Raw genomic sequence first — 12618 nt, forward strand, 5'->3', positions numbered from 1 at the left:
AATCCAAAATGCAACCCATGGTGAAACCAGATACGTGTTTTCAAGTTGCTGAAAAAGTTCTGGTACTTGTTCTTTAAAGGTTCTATTTGCTGGCTTCATTTCAGGCTCACTGGGATCCTCGGAAAATGTATCAAAGTTAATGAAATAGCCAGAGGCAGTTCTGTCAATTGTAGGTATAAAATCAGGATTACTTGAAATCACTGGGGCTACCGGATCCTTTGTCATATTAGTATAGTCAGATGCTACATCATTGTAGACAGGAGTGTCTTGACAAACTGTTATTTGGGTCTCAAGAGGCACAAGTTCCATTGCTTTATTGCTTAGTCCTTTTTACTGCAGATTCTTCAAAGGTGATGAGTCTTTCAGTTTGAACCTTTTGGATAGTAACAAGATTTGGTCTTTTGCTACATCTTTGAAGTCCACTGGGCCTACTACTTATTATTGGCCACATGATGTGGTTTTACCAGGTCAATGGATACGAACCTGTTCTCCTTTCTTCCAGCAAGGGGCGGCAGTAACATTGTTCTTGATCCGTGGATTGCTAGCACAGGATCCTGGTTTTCTATAAAAAGGCCCAAATTCCTTCTTATCCGCGATCTTTTCTCAGACTAGATCCCCAATCTTTGGAATCCAGACAGGCCTTGCTGGGACAGGTGGTTCTCCTTTAGTGGTCGTTAGCTTCTGTAGTGTGTTGCTTTGACTTCTCCTTTTCTCATTTAAGTCCTGCAAAACAGCCAAACGGTCTTTGATATCAAAGGGTTTTTGTTCCACCACTGAAGTGTCACGATCAAGATCCTGGACAAGCATTCTAGTACCGAAAAGGATTCCACCCAGAGAATTTCTTGGCAAACTATTTAGACTACGTTGGACACTTATTAGATGTTTGACCCACCCGTCACCCGAGCCTAATACCCTAGCTGTTATCGATTGCTTTATGTCCCAGTTTTTTCTCTTAACTACAGAATTTCCCTCAGGATGGAATGGACTCAAATACCACAATGCAACACCCAGATTGGCCATGGCCTCTTTGTAAGCTTTGGAGCTAAACGCCGGACCCTGGTCAGAATGTAGCGTGCCGACCGCGTATGTGTGAATAAAGGCTGGCAAATCTTTTATAACAGTTCGGGCATCAGCCGAGCGCTGAGGCCATATCCAAATGAATCTTGAGCATGAATCCACTGTGACCATGATATGTTTGTAGTTACCATCCCTCTGTAAGGGACCACAGTCGTCCAGGTAAACGCATGCTAATGGTTTATCTGAAATAAAAAGGGGCGTCTGCGCCGGGCGTTTCACTGTTAAAACATTCATTTTCTGGCAGATTTCACATTCCAAAACATAGTTTCTGGTCTGTTTCCTCATGTGCGGCCACCAGTATCTTTGTTTTAATAATGACACTGTGGTGGAAACACTTGAGTGTGCAGAGGCAAGCCCTTCATGTGCTGCTAAAATTAGTCCTAATCTATGTTCCATGTCTGGAATTACTCTATCCCCTACTCCAGGGATTTGAGCAAAAGGACCATTATTTACATCAGTTATATGTGAGTACTTGAGTGGAAAGCCTTTTGGTAACATTTTACCGCTGTCTTTTATGAAAGCGGCAACAGCCTGCATTATTTCACGGTCTATTTTTGTTTTTGAACGAGTGATTGCAGCTATGGAAGCCATTTGCAGAGCTGCCTTCGCGGCTTCATCAGCCAACGAATTCCCTGCAACGTGAACGCCATCACGCTGATGACTCAGTGTATGGATCACATGCGTCTTTTGTAGTTCTTTCTGTAATTGAACTACTTGTTCCCAAAGCAACTTATGCTTGATTGTACCACCTTTTGCATCTTTGAAACCGTTTTGAACCCAGTTGTGCAAGTATTCATTGTAAGATTGAATGCAGTGATATGAATGGCATACTATGAGTGTGGGGAATTCGCAATCAGTATTTCAAGCGCCATCTTGAAAGCCTGTAGTTCAGCTCGCTGAGCTGTACAGCCTCCGAGAGATTGTGTTTTTGTGACCATAGGTTGAAATTTACCATTGCGCCAGCGACCTTTAACAATCGTGCACGCAGCACTATAAGCTTGTTTACCCCCAATTGCGGGCTGTGCTGATCCGTCTGTATAAATTATACATTCGCACTGTTCCAGAGGCAGAATCTTAGTGGGCAGAGGACATTCTTGTTCGTATTGTAGAAATTCTTGAGTTTTCAAGTAGGGGTCAAAAACGTATTCAACGTCTGTTGCAGAAAGAGAGTTAACCCATTGTATCCATCACTTTTGCATTCGGAATGCTTGCTTTTGTCACTGCTTCTAAGGCAGGTACCGGATTAAAAACCATTATGCATTTTCCCTGTGCAAGAGTTCTCTCTTTTGCTACTGCAGTTTGAACCACTGTCAGAATTTTTTCTGTTGAAGTGAATTTCATTTCAGCTTGTGCGTACAAGTGTGATTTGTAAGCTATTGGTACTTTTTCACCTTCATTAAAGGTTAAGTACGTAAATCCGCATCTTCCTGGGATTATTCTGATTACAAGATTTCGTATGTTTACGCATGTCTGTAAATGTGATGCTGCTAACATGTCTGTTTGCACTGAACGCAATATTTCTGTGTGTTTTTGATTTGATTTGATTACCTGTCCTACATGATTTGATTACCTGTCCTACATTGATTGCCTGTCCTACATTGATTGCTCTCTGTTTCTCATTCGGCAGCTGCGCACACCCTGCAACTCCAGCCACAGCGTACCGTGCCGTGCAGACATCAAACGTATGGACCTTCTGCGCAGGCGCGATTTGGAGCTTGCGGCGGATTCTCGGAGGTGGCAGCTGGGGAAATGCTGTCCAAAACCCCGAGGCGGGCGGAGGACCCACGGAGGACCCGCGGTTCGGAAAGAGAGGGCCCATGAAACCCGGTGGAAGGCGAACCTTGGGAAGTGCACCTTTGAAGACTCTGTGCCGGGCAGAGGACCCGTAGCGCGGAGCTTAGAGCCCCCGAGCCGGCGGAAGCAGCATGGTTGAAGGAGGGCTTGGAGTGTCTGCGGCTCTAGGCTTGCCGGGGTTGCGTGGCAAAGGTTGAGTGGAGGCACCTGGCATTAGCCCTTTTCCATGCTGCCCTCTAAAAATGCTGGGAGAATTCAAGTCAGCACTTGAACTATTAATTTGTCGATGGTGGCAGGAGGCTGATTGTGTGCAAAGGCTGACCGAGGAACAGAGGTAAGTGGGGAACTCAAAGGTGGAAAAGGTGTAGTTGTTTCACCAACTGAGACTATGTTTGTTTATTTTTAAACCTCAGCTGCAAATTTAGTTATCATAATTTAAAGTCAAGAGTGGTAAAAGGAGCTGTCCTCCCCAGTAATTACGGGAGCCGGGGAAGTACCACCCTACCAGGCCTTACCCTTGTTGCTCTGTGCACCGAGAGGGTCCAAAGAAAAAGAGAAGCTAATAAAAATGGCACCGGCCAAAGTAAGAGCCCGCAAAAACTTAAAAACTGGGAAAAAGTTAGAGAAGAACCTATCAGATACCGGAGAAGGCAGTGGAACAGGCAACCCAAAATCTGCATTAAGTGAGCCAGCTAGAAGGAAGAAACAAACTACAAGAAATGTCCAATCCTTGTTACTAACACCCAAATCTGCGAAGCCAAAAGTAACAAGGGGTGGCTCATCAGTATCGAATTCGATCAAAGACTTTTTGGGAAGACACTTTAAGGGGAAGGATGTAACTAGTAAGGAGGCAAGTGTCGCGGCAGATACAAACTCTGAGACTAGGAGTGATGAGATCTTAACCTCCTTGAATCAGTCTTTACTTAATTTATCTGGGGTCCCGCTAAATCCACGATTGTCTTCTTCACCAAGAATGTTCCAGCGGTCACTTGATTGTGAAATCGAGGACGAAGGTGAAGATATACCCACAAGTAGTAAAGAAATAAGCTAAAAAAAACTAAATGGAACTATGTCACAATCTAAGGAGAATGTGGATGTGGACTGCTCTTTTGGTTTAGGGAATGACCAATTGCACTCACCACTGCATGGGCTTGAGGTTACAGGAACCTCAAGTACTTCCATGCTTGAGGTTATGTGGATCCTTCAAAAAACCCTGCAGGGTCTGCTAGAGGTTTCTGTACTAAACAACGATCGTTTAAAAACCCAAGGGGAGCAGTCCAAAGCAATTTTGGGTGAGTTGTCCCAAATTAGAGGCTTAATGCCGGCTCTAGTTAGACCGATTGGTGGAGATCAGGAGGTGGTAGGTAGTAATGAGGAAGAGGAAGATGCGGTAAGGGTCCCAATGTCAAAGAAAGAGGAACCATCAGTATATATGTCCAGGCAACCAATGATTGTGAAAAAATGGGGTGAAATGAGATATTATACGAGTAGATTCCAGAGAAGGGAGGTTGCTTGCACAAAAAGATGTCTATCAAAATATCCTGTCAGGAAGTTGAGAAGAGGGGAAGGAGAAAAGATGGAATTAGTGGTAAAGAGAGGGAAAAAATACAAAGACTAAAGGAGAACAAGGTAAAGTCCACGAGGGTACAGGAAGAACATTGGAAAAGTTTAGAAAGATTAAAGATCAATAAAAATGTACTGGTACCTACAATAAGGGAGATGGAGGACAAAGAGTGGAAAAGTTCAAAAAGGGGAATAACGAGACAAGTAAGCTCAGGAGACTTAGGAATGCCTAGGTGCAGCAAGGCCCCGTTTGAAAATGAGAAGGGAGATCATTTGTTAATGAGACAGGAAGCCAACTTAAAGGGGGATACCTATGGTTCTAGGCAAGCAGGTACTCAAGATCTATGGGTTTTCCTAAAACATGATAATTATGGTAAAGGTGGAAAAAAAGTTAGAAAACTAAACCCATTAAATCGATCTCAACTCGTATTCACTATGGCAAAATGTGCAAGTTTAAGGAGCATTGGCACAAAGGACCTTAAAGAAGTAGGGTTTGTTACCAGCAGTACAGGGGTTGAAGTGACTAAGGTACTCTTTTATTCTGCCTGGGTGAAAGATGCGGTGGAAAAAGCTAAAAATGAGCTACAAAAGGAGGGGATTAGATTGGTAAGAAAGGAGGAAATGCAGGGACAGTACTTCCTGACGAACCATGCTGGTCTAGGGTTACGACAGATAAGGCTAATCAACTCGAATTTGAATAACAGAAGGATATTGCAATTACTGTAACTGACTGTGAATTTGCAGGGTATGAAGAAGATATATTTGCCGGAAATAGGAATAAAGCCCTAGCATCCCCAGAATTTAGGGAGTATGATGAAAAGGGATTTCTTAGTGAAATCGACTAGGAGCGTGGGTCGTCACACAGTCTATCAATCCTATCATGGAATATAAATGGTTACAAGAAAATATCAGCACATATCGAGTTCGATAAAGTTATAAAGAGTAACGATATCTTGTGCCTACAGGAGACATGGCTGTGTGACGATACCCTAGGAATCTTAGTTACAGAAGGATTCACCCAACACTCCAAAGCAGCAAAGAAAAATGATCTGGGGAGGCCATCAGGGGGTTAACTTACGCTGGTCTCCTCACAGATAGTTAGGAAAATTGAAAGGTTAAATGTACTTTGTGAGTGGGTGTTGGGCTGCAGAATCCTACCGCAGAAGGTAAACCCCCTCTATGAGGGAATATGCATCATAAATGTGTATATACAGAAGGGAAAGGATCATGAATATAAGGGGAACTTGGGAAAATTAAAAGAAGATTTAGAGTCCATTAGCGTTAAGCATGAGAAGGACATAGTATTGGTGGTAGGTGATTTTAACCATAGACTAGATCCCCAAAGGGTGGATAGTTGGTATAAAGAATTCTAGAATCTCACAATATTGAAGTAGCAATCTTTCCATGGGGGAAGATCTCACAGCAGGACGAGACGTTCACTCAGTTAATGGCGTCTCTGGGCATGGTATGTGCAAATGGGAGATTTCAGCCAGATGGACGGACCTTTGTGAGAGGCCAGCAACTTTGTCCAATTGACTACGTGTTTTGCCAGGCTTGGTGTTTTGATTTAAATACAAATGTTGAGGTGATGAAAATGACAGGCAGTGACCACTTCCCCTTGAGGGTAGAATTCCATATACTGAAAAGTGAAAATAGAGAGAGGGCTCTACAGGTCCACGTGGACTATCCAAAACGGCTAACAACCTGTATATCGGTTGAACATATAGAAAAGTTAAAGTTAATCCAGCAGTCGATCCCAACTGAAGAAATTCAACTTAAAGTAGGAATTCCTTGGCTCGAACTAACCATAGGTAAGCTGGCGGAATCCCTAAAGAAGGTATTCAAAAAAAGACAGGATTGGGTAGCCATGCTGTTAATAAACATCTATACAGAGGGGGGTTTACCCAGATAAGTCACAGGGACCTGGGTGATCATAGGTACATAGAGAAGGGGTCCCTGTACGTGATGAACAATATTACAAAGATAAAAATACGTATATACAACTGAGTTGTCACACTTATTTAATCACAATGTGCTTTCAATGCAGTAAATTCATCACAGTCAAATAATTGCGATAGTGCCCCAGGGTTGGGAAGGGTGGGTGAGGGGAACGTGAATATAAGGGAGGGATGTGCAAAGTAGATCGTTAATACAACAAATAAGCAATTAATGCATCATAAAATATATACAACAGGTCGATCAGGCTTAAAGGATTAGCCAGTAGTACAGTCAAAAGCACTCAATGTTCAATGAAATGTCCTAAACGCCATGCCAGCGACATAGGTATTACTCAATTTGTTGATGGGAGCGTGTTACATTTCTCTTTTTGTGTTTTCACACTGTACCTTTAAGACTTTGTTGTTTTTCCTTAAGTGTTCTTTAGAACACTACTGGCTTCTCACATCAGGTCAGTTGCACTGTTCCTGTTGGCCAAGAAGCTGCATTCCCTGTTGCTGTGCTGCTCATTAAACCTACTTGAAACCTCAAGCTGTTCCTGTGAAATCTGTAACAAAATTTGGCGACGAGGATGGGATTTATGTGCAACATCCAAAATCAAGTTTTGTATGGTAAAGGGTGGTACACACTTACCAGACTTGAAAACTAAATTGTTCTCAAATTCCAATTCACTGGAAACATTGAAGAATGGCATAAAATCCTCTTTCAAAAGTTTTTTATCAGGCCATCCTTCTACAATGTACTTCTTGATAGACTGTAAAGTAAGATCTTGGTTATCAGAGGTTTCCCACATTTCCTCAGAGATTTCACCAAAAGAAGTGGACAAAACATCCTGTAAACAAGTAACAACTTCAGTGTCGCCCAAATTATTGTCATCTGAAATTACACATGGGTGACGAGACATAAAATCTGCAACAACATTTTTTTTTCCTGGAACATACTCTGGAGTGAAAGAATATTCCTGAAGTCTAGAAATTAACCTGGAAATGCGTGCCGTGGCATTCCACCCACCACCAGGCGAAAGAATATTAACTAACGGCTTATGATCCGTTCTCAACACAAACTTACTTCCCCAAATGAAATTCCTGAAGTGCTCAATCGCCCACACACAAGCCAAAAGCTTCTTCTCTATGACAGCATATCTGCGCTCAGTTTCATTGAGTGTGCGAGATACAAAACATACATTCCACTCTTCTTTGCCTGACTTTTGGGACAACACTGAACCAACACCATACATACTGGCATCAACCGTGATGATACACATTTTATTCAAACAGAATGGTCTAAGGGTGGGGGCATGCAAAATCTCTGATTTGATGAAATCAAATGCTACCTGTTGCTCTTTATCCCACACAAAAGCATTTCCATGTCTCAAAAGCTTCCTAAGGGGCTCCATCTTAGTAGCAAAATTGTTGACAAACTTGCTATAATATTCGCACATACCTGCAAAGGACAGTAATTGGTCTCTATTAACAGGAGGGGGAGCTTTACTAATGCCATCCACATTAGATTTTTTAGGTACCACACCATCCCCTGATAATGTGTGACCCAGATATTCAACTGAAGATTGAAACAATTTGCACTTAGTAGCCTTCAAAGTCAAACCACTCTCTCTCAACTTTTCACAAGCACAACGTAAATGTACAAGATGTTATTCATTATTTCTAGAAAAAATAAAAAATATCGTCCTGAAAACACTTCACAAAGTGATCTACATCTCTAAAAATATTATACATGACTCTTTGAAATACTGAAGCAGCCGAAGCCAAACAAAATGCCATTTCCTGTGTACTGAAAAAGACCTTGAGGGGTAATAAAGGCTGTGAGGCATTTCGAATCATCGGTGAGGGTAATTTGGTGATAAGCCGATCTTAAATCTAAAGTGGAAAACACTTTGGCACCTTCTAGCATCGAAACAACCTCATTAATATTGGGCAGGGGATGACAATCCACAATTATAGCTAAATTTAGAGCCCTGAGGTCCACACACATCCTCAACGATTTATCAGGTTTCCTAACCAAAACAATCAGAGAAACCCATTCCGCAGAGTCAATGTTTTCAATGATTTGTTCCAAAACCAGATCATCTAAAGTTTTTTTAAGATCCGCCCTAACATTGATGGGTACCCCTCTCAACTTTTGCTTAACAGGAACTACTCAGATTTGAGCTTAATTTTATGGGAAAAATTCCAAAGCATACCTAACTTGTCATTAAAAACATCCTTAAATTCTGATTTAATTAGCTCAGTTTCTCTTCCATATGCCATAGAAGAAATATTCTTACTTTCAAAAATCTCACCAAGCATAACAGGATCCTTGGCACGGGGATTAAGTATTATGCCAAATCTCCATTGATCCTTCCAACCAATAACATTCACACCTTTAACTGCAACATACAGTTTAACCTCTACACATCTGGATTTGAAAGTAATTTTAACAACAAAATAACCTAACATCTCTACCCTTGAACCATTGAAACTAACTGCACAAATTTCAGATGGAAGAATGTCTCTAAAATGTAACACTTGTCCTAAACGCTCATCAAAATACTCCTTAGTAATTATAGTCCAAGGTGAGCCTGAGTCAGCCATTAGGTTAAGACTTACACCCAACACAAACATTTCACAAATAGGTTTCTTAATAACTTGACAATCAGCATCAACCATAGAAATCTCTTCAGCCAGATAAACTACAAAACCTTTATTTTGTGTGACACAATTCTCTGCACTCTCACAAACACAACTGCAAGTTTTTGGTAGTTCCTCAGTAACAACAGCCACTTTACCTTTAGGAATTTGAACAAATTTCCTAACATCTCCACACACAGTAGAAAAATGTCCTAATCTTACACACTTCCTGCATTCTTTATTTATTTGTGTTACATTTCTCTTTTTGTGTTTTCACACTGTACCTTTAAGACTTTGTTGTTTTTCCTTAAGTGTTCTTTAGAACACTACTGGCTTCTCACATCAGGTCAGTTGCACTGTTCCTGTTGGCCAAGAAGCTGCATTCCCTGTTGCTGTGCTGCTCATTAAACCTACTTGAAACCTCAAGCTGTTCCTGTGAAATCTGTAACAAAATTTGGCGACGAGGGTGACCATCTTCACATTGAAGCAGCACAGGTGTGGAGTCATTTACAATATTTTTCGATTTTTCTGGGAAATGCTTTGAATTAAAAGACTGGACTTTTGTACAACCATTTAAAAGCTTTTACGAAGAAATTGGCTTATGAAAGAAGAAATCCCCGTTTTGAAGACTCCTGCCAACAAGGAATGAGCGATTTACAACAAATTCATAGTATTTTGGAAGTGTTTACCTTTGAAATAAGGATACTGGCTGGTGCATCGCAAGCTGGTTCGGGTGGGTATCGTCGACGTTTTGACCCCTAATTTAGGGTTAGGTACACGTAAAACCTTAAGGGCGGGTGGGTATCGTCGACGTTTCGACCCCTAATTTAGGGTTAGGTACACGTAAAACCTTAAGGGCGGGGTCTTCATCAGGACGTAGTGGGTGACGCGGGGCAAGTGATTCTGTTAAAAAAGGGGGAATTGGGTGAGTGAATAAGATTTACCAAAAGTTAAAACACACACTCAGGGGTGCAGAAAACGACATTAATCAAAAGCCATGGACATGGGTAGAAAGATAGGTGAATTAAATGCACCACAACGACTGATTCATCAACTTATCAGTAGGTGAAATCAGTGAAAAAATTCCTTGCGTCTTGGGAAAATGAACGTAGGGTTTCAGACATTAATCTAGCTGAAACAATGATGCTATTGCAGTCATCATACTCATATAGGACTACTATACATATATATATACACGGAGGGTCAGAGATTGCATGCAATTAAAAAAACTTACGTTTCATGGATCAAGTTGGTTGCATAATTACGGATGTATGACGTTACATCGCGAACTTTTACAACGCACACCGTTACAACGCAATTTTTACAACGCAGATACATTTACAACGAATGCTTTTACAACGCATGACATTACATAGCAGATGCTATTACAACGCATGCCATTACAACGTAAGTATAGGTAAGTATATTATTTTTTTTTTTAAATGTAATTTATTAAAATTTAATTCATTTAATAAATTAAATTATTTTTTAATAATTAATTTGTAAATATATATACTTTAAAAAATAGTTTATTTTAAAAAGAACAATTATTATTAAAGAACTAATATTAAAAAATAATAAAATTATTAAAATTAATTATTTAAATTATTTATTTAAAAACTGAAGCCTAAAAATACCCGTTACCCTGAGCCCTTAAAATACCCCTGTACCCCAAAACCCAAACCTAGCCCTGAACCCTTAAAATACCCCTGTACCCCAAAACCCAAACCTAGCCCTGAAACCTAAAATACCCCTGTATGTGTGGAGAAGTGTGGCTCACTGGTTAGAGGAGGCAGACCTGGAAGCAGAGGTCAGCCCGGGACCAGGGTTCAATTCCTGGCTCGGCGGGGTCTTGAGTCCTAAAATGTCCATGGACTCGACAATTCTCGCTCCGGTGCCTACTCGATTCACGGGTTCACACTCTGCGACTCTGAGCAATAGCTTGCTTAATCTCCACAACGGCCCCTCGCGGCGGGATGCCTGGCTTTCACCTTGCGGATACCCTGCCGGGGTTATCTCACAGGGGAATACCAGGACGGGTTCCCTAAGCAAGCACTTAGAAACCGCTCGGTGATTTGCGCTATATAAATTCCAGTACATTTACATTTACCCCAAAACCCAAACCTAGCCCTGAAACCTAAAAATACCCCTGTACCCCAAAACCCATACCTAGCCCTGAAACCTAAAAATACCCCTGTACCCCCAAACCCAAACCTAGCCCTGAAACCTAAAAATACCCCTGTAACCCAAACCTAGCCCTGAAACCTAAAAATACCCCCTGTACCCCAGAACCCATACCTAGCCCTGAAACCTAAAAATACCCCTGTACCCCAAAACCCATACCTAGCCCTGAAACCTTAAAATACCCCTGTACCCCAAAACCCAAACCTAGCCCTGAAACCTAAAAATACCCCTGTACCCCAAAACCCAAACCTAGCCCTGAAACCTAAAAATACCCCTGTACCCCAAAACCCAAACCTAGCCCTGAAACCTAAAAATACCCCTGTACCCCAAAACCCAAACCTAGCCCTGAAACCTAAAAATACCCCTGTACCCCAAAACCCAAACCTAGCCCTGAAACCTAAAAATACCCCTGTACCCCAAAACCCAAACCTAGCCCTGAAACCTAAAAATACCCCTGTAACCCCAAAACCCAAACCTAAATATATACTATTACTTAAATTAATTTATTTAATTTACATTTAAAAAAAATGATTTAAAAAAATAACATACTTACCAATACTTACGTTGTAATGGCATGCGTTGTAATAGCATCTGCTATGTAATGTCATGCGTTGTAAAGGTATGCGTTGTAACGGATCCTGCGTTGTAATGGTGTGCGTTGTAACGGTGTGCGTTGCAATAGTTGCGTTGTAGGGGTTGTTTCCCCATAATTACAGAACAGGCCGCAGCAGCGATCCCTTTATTCTGTGGATACAATAATAGAGGATGTAGAGCTACTAGCGCTATCTATCTAGCCCACAAAGTACACAGAACAAAGGTATCAAGTATCACGCTGTCATACCTTCAAGCAAACGGCCAATATGTTGTACCAGTGTTCTTGGGGTGTGGTATGTAGTCACAGCAATTCAAATTAAGGACGGATGGCAAACAGCCGCATCAGCGGTTTTTAACACCTACAACAGTGGACAATGAATTCATAGGATTAACATACGTAAAATTACAAGTATGCGTGGCTATAAACATATTACCCGTGAAAGCCGAATCTGCTTTCCTAGAGCCAGGAGCCTACCTTATGGGAGCGTCTCTAAAGAATAGCAATCTTGCTATATGTTAATGAAATCCCATGAGCCACATCTGCGGTCTCCTGAAACTGAATAGAAAAAGCGGCTTTCAGGCTCACTGTACGGAATAATCATCAGACTGCAAATACACGCGATCTCCAAGCGTCTAAGGGCTTACCTTGGAAACGGTACACTGTCGAAGGAAACAAATCTCTTCTGACAACAATGGTGGAGCGCGCGCAGACAGGACGTATTTCTTAAACGTCGGCGCTCCACCGCGTACTGACGCATGATGCGTGAGAAAATAGAAGGCAGACTATGCCGTGGAGGCCCGCGTTTTAGACGCTGTCTGACAG

This window comes from Lissotriton helveticus, chromosome 11, assembly GCF_964261635.1.
Source record: "Lissotriton helveticus chromosome 11, aLisHel1.1, whole genome shotgun sequence".
Taxonomy (NCBI): Eukaryota; Metazoa; Chordata; class Amphibia; order Caudata; family Salamandridae; genus Lissotriton; species Lissotriton helveticus.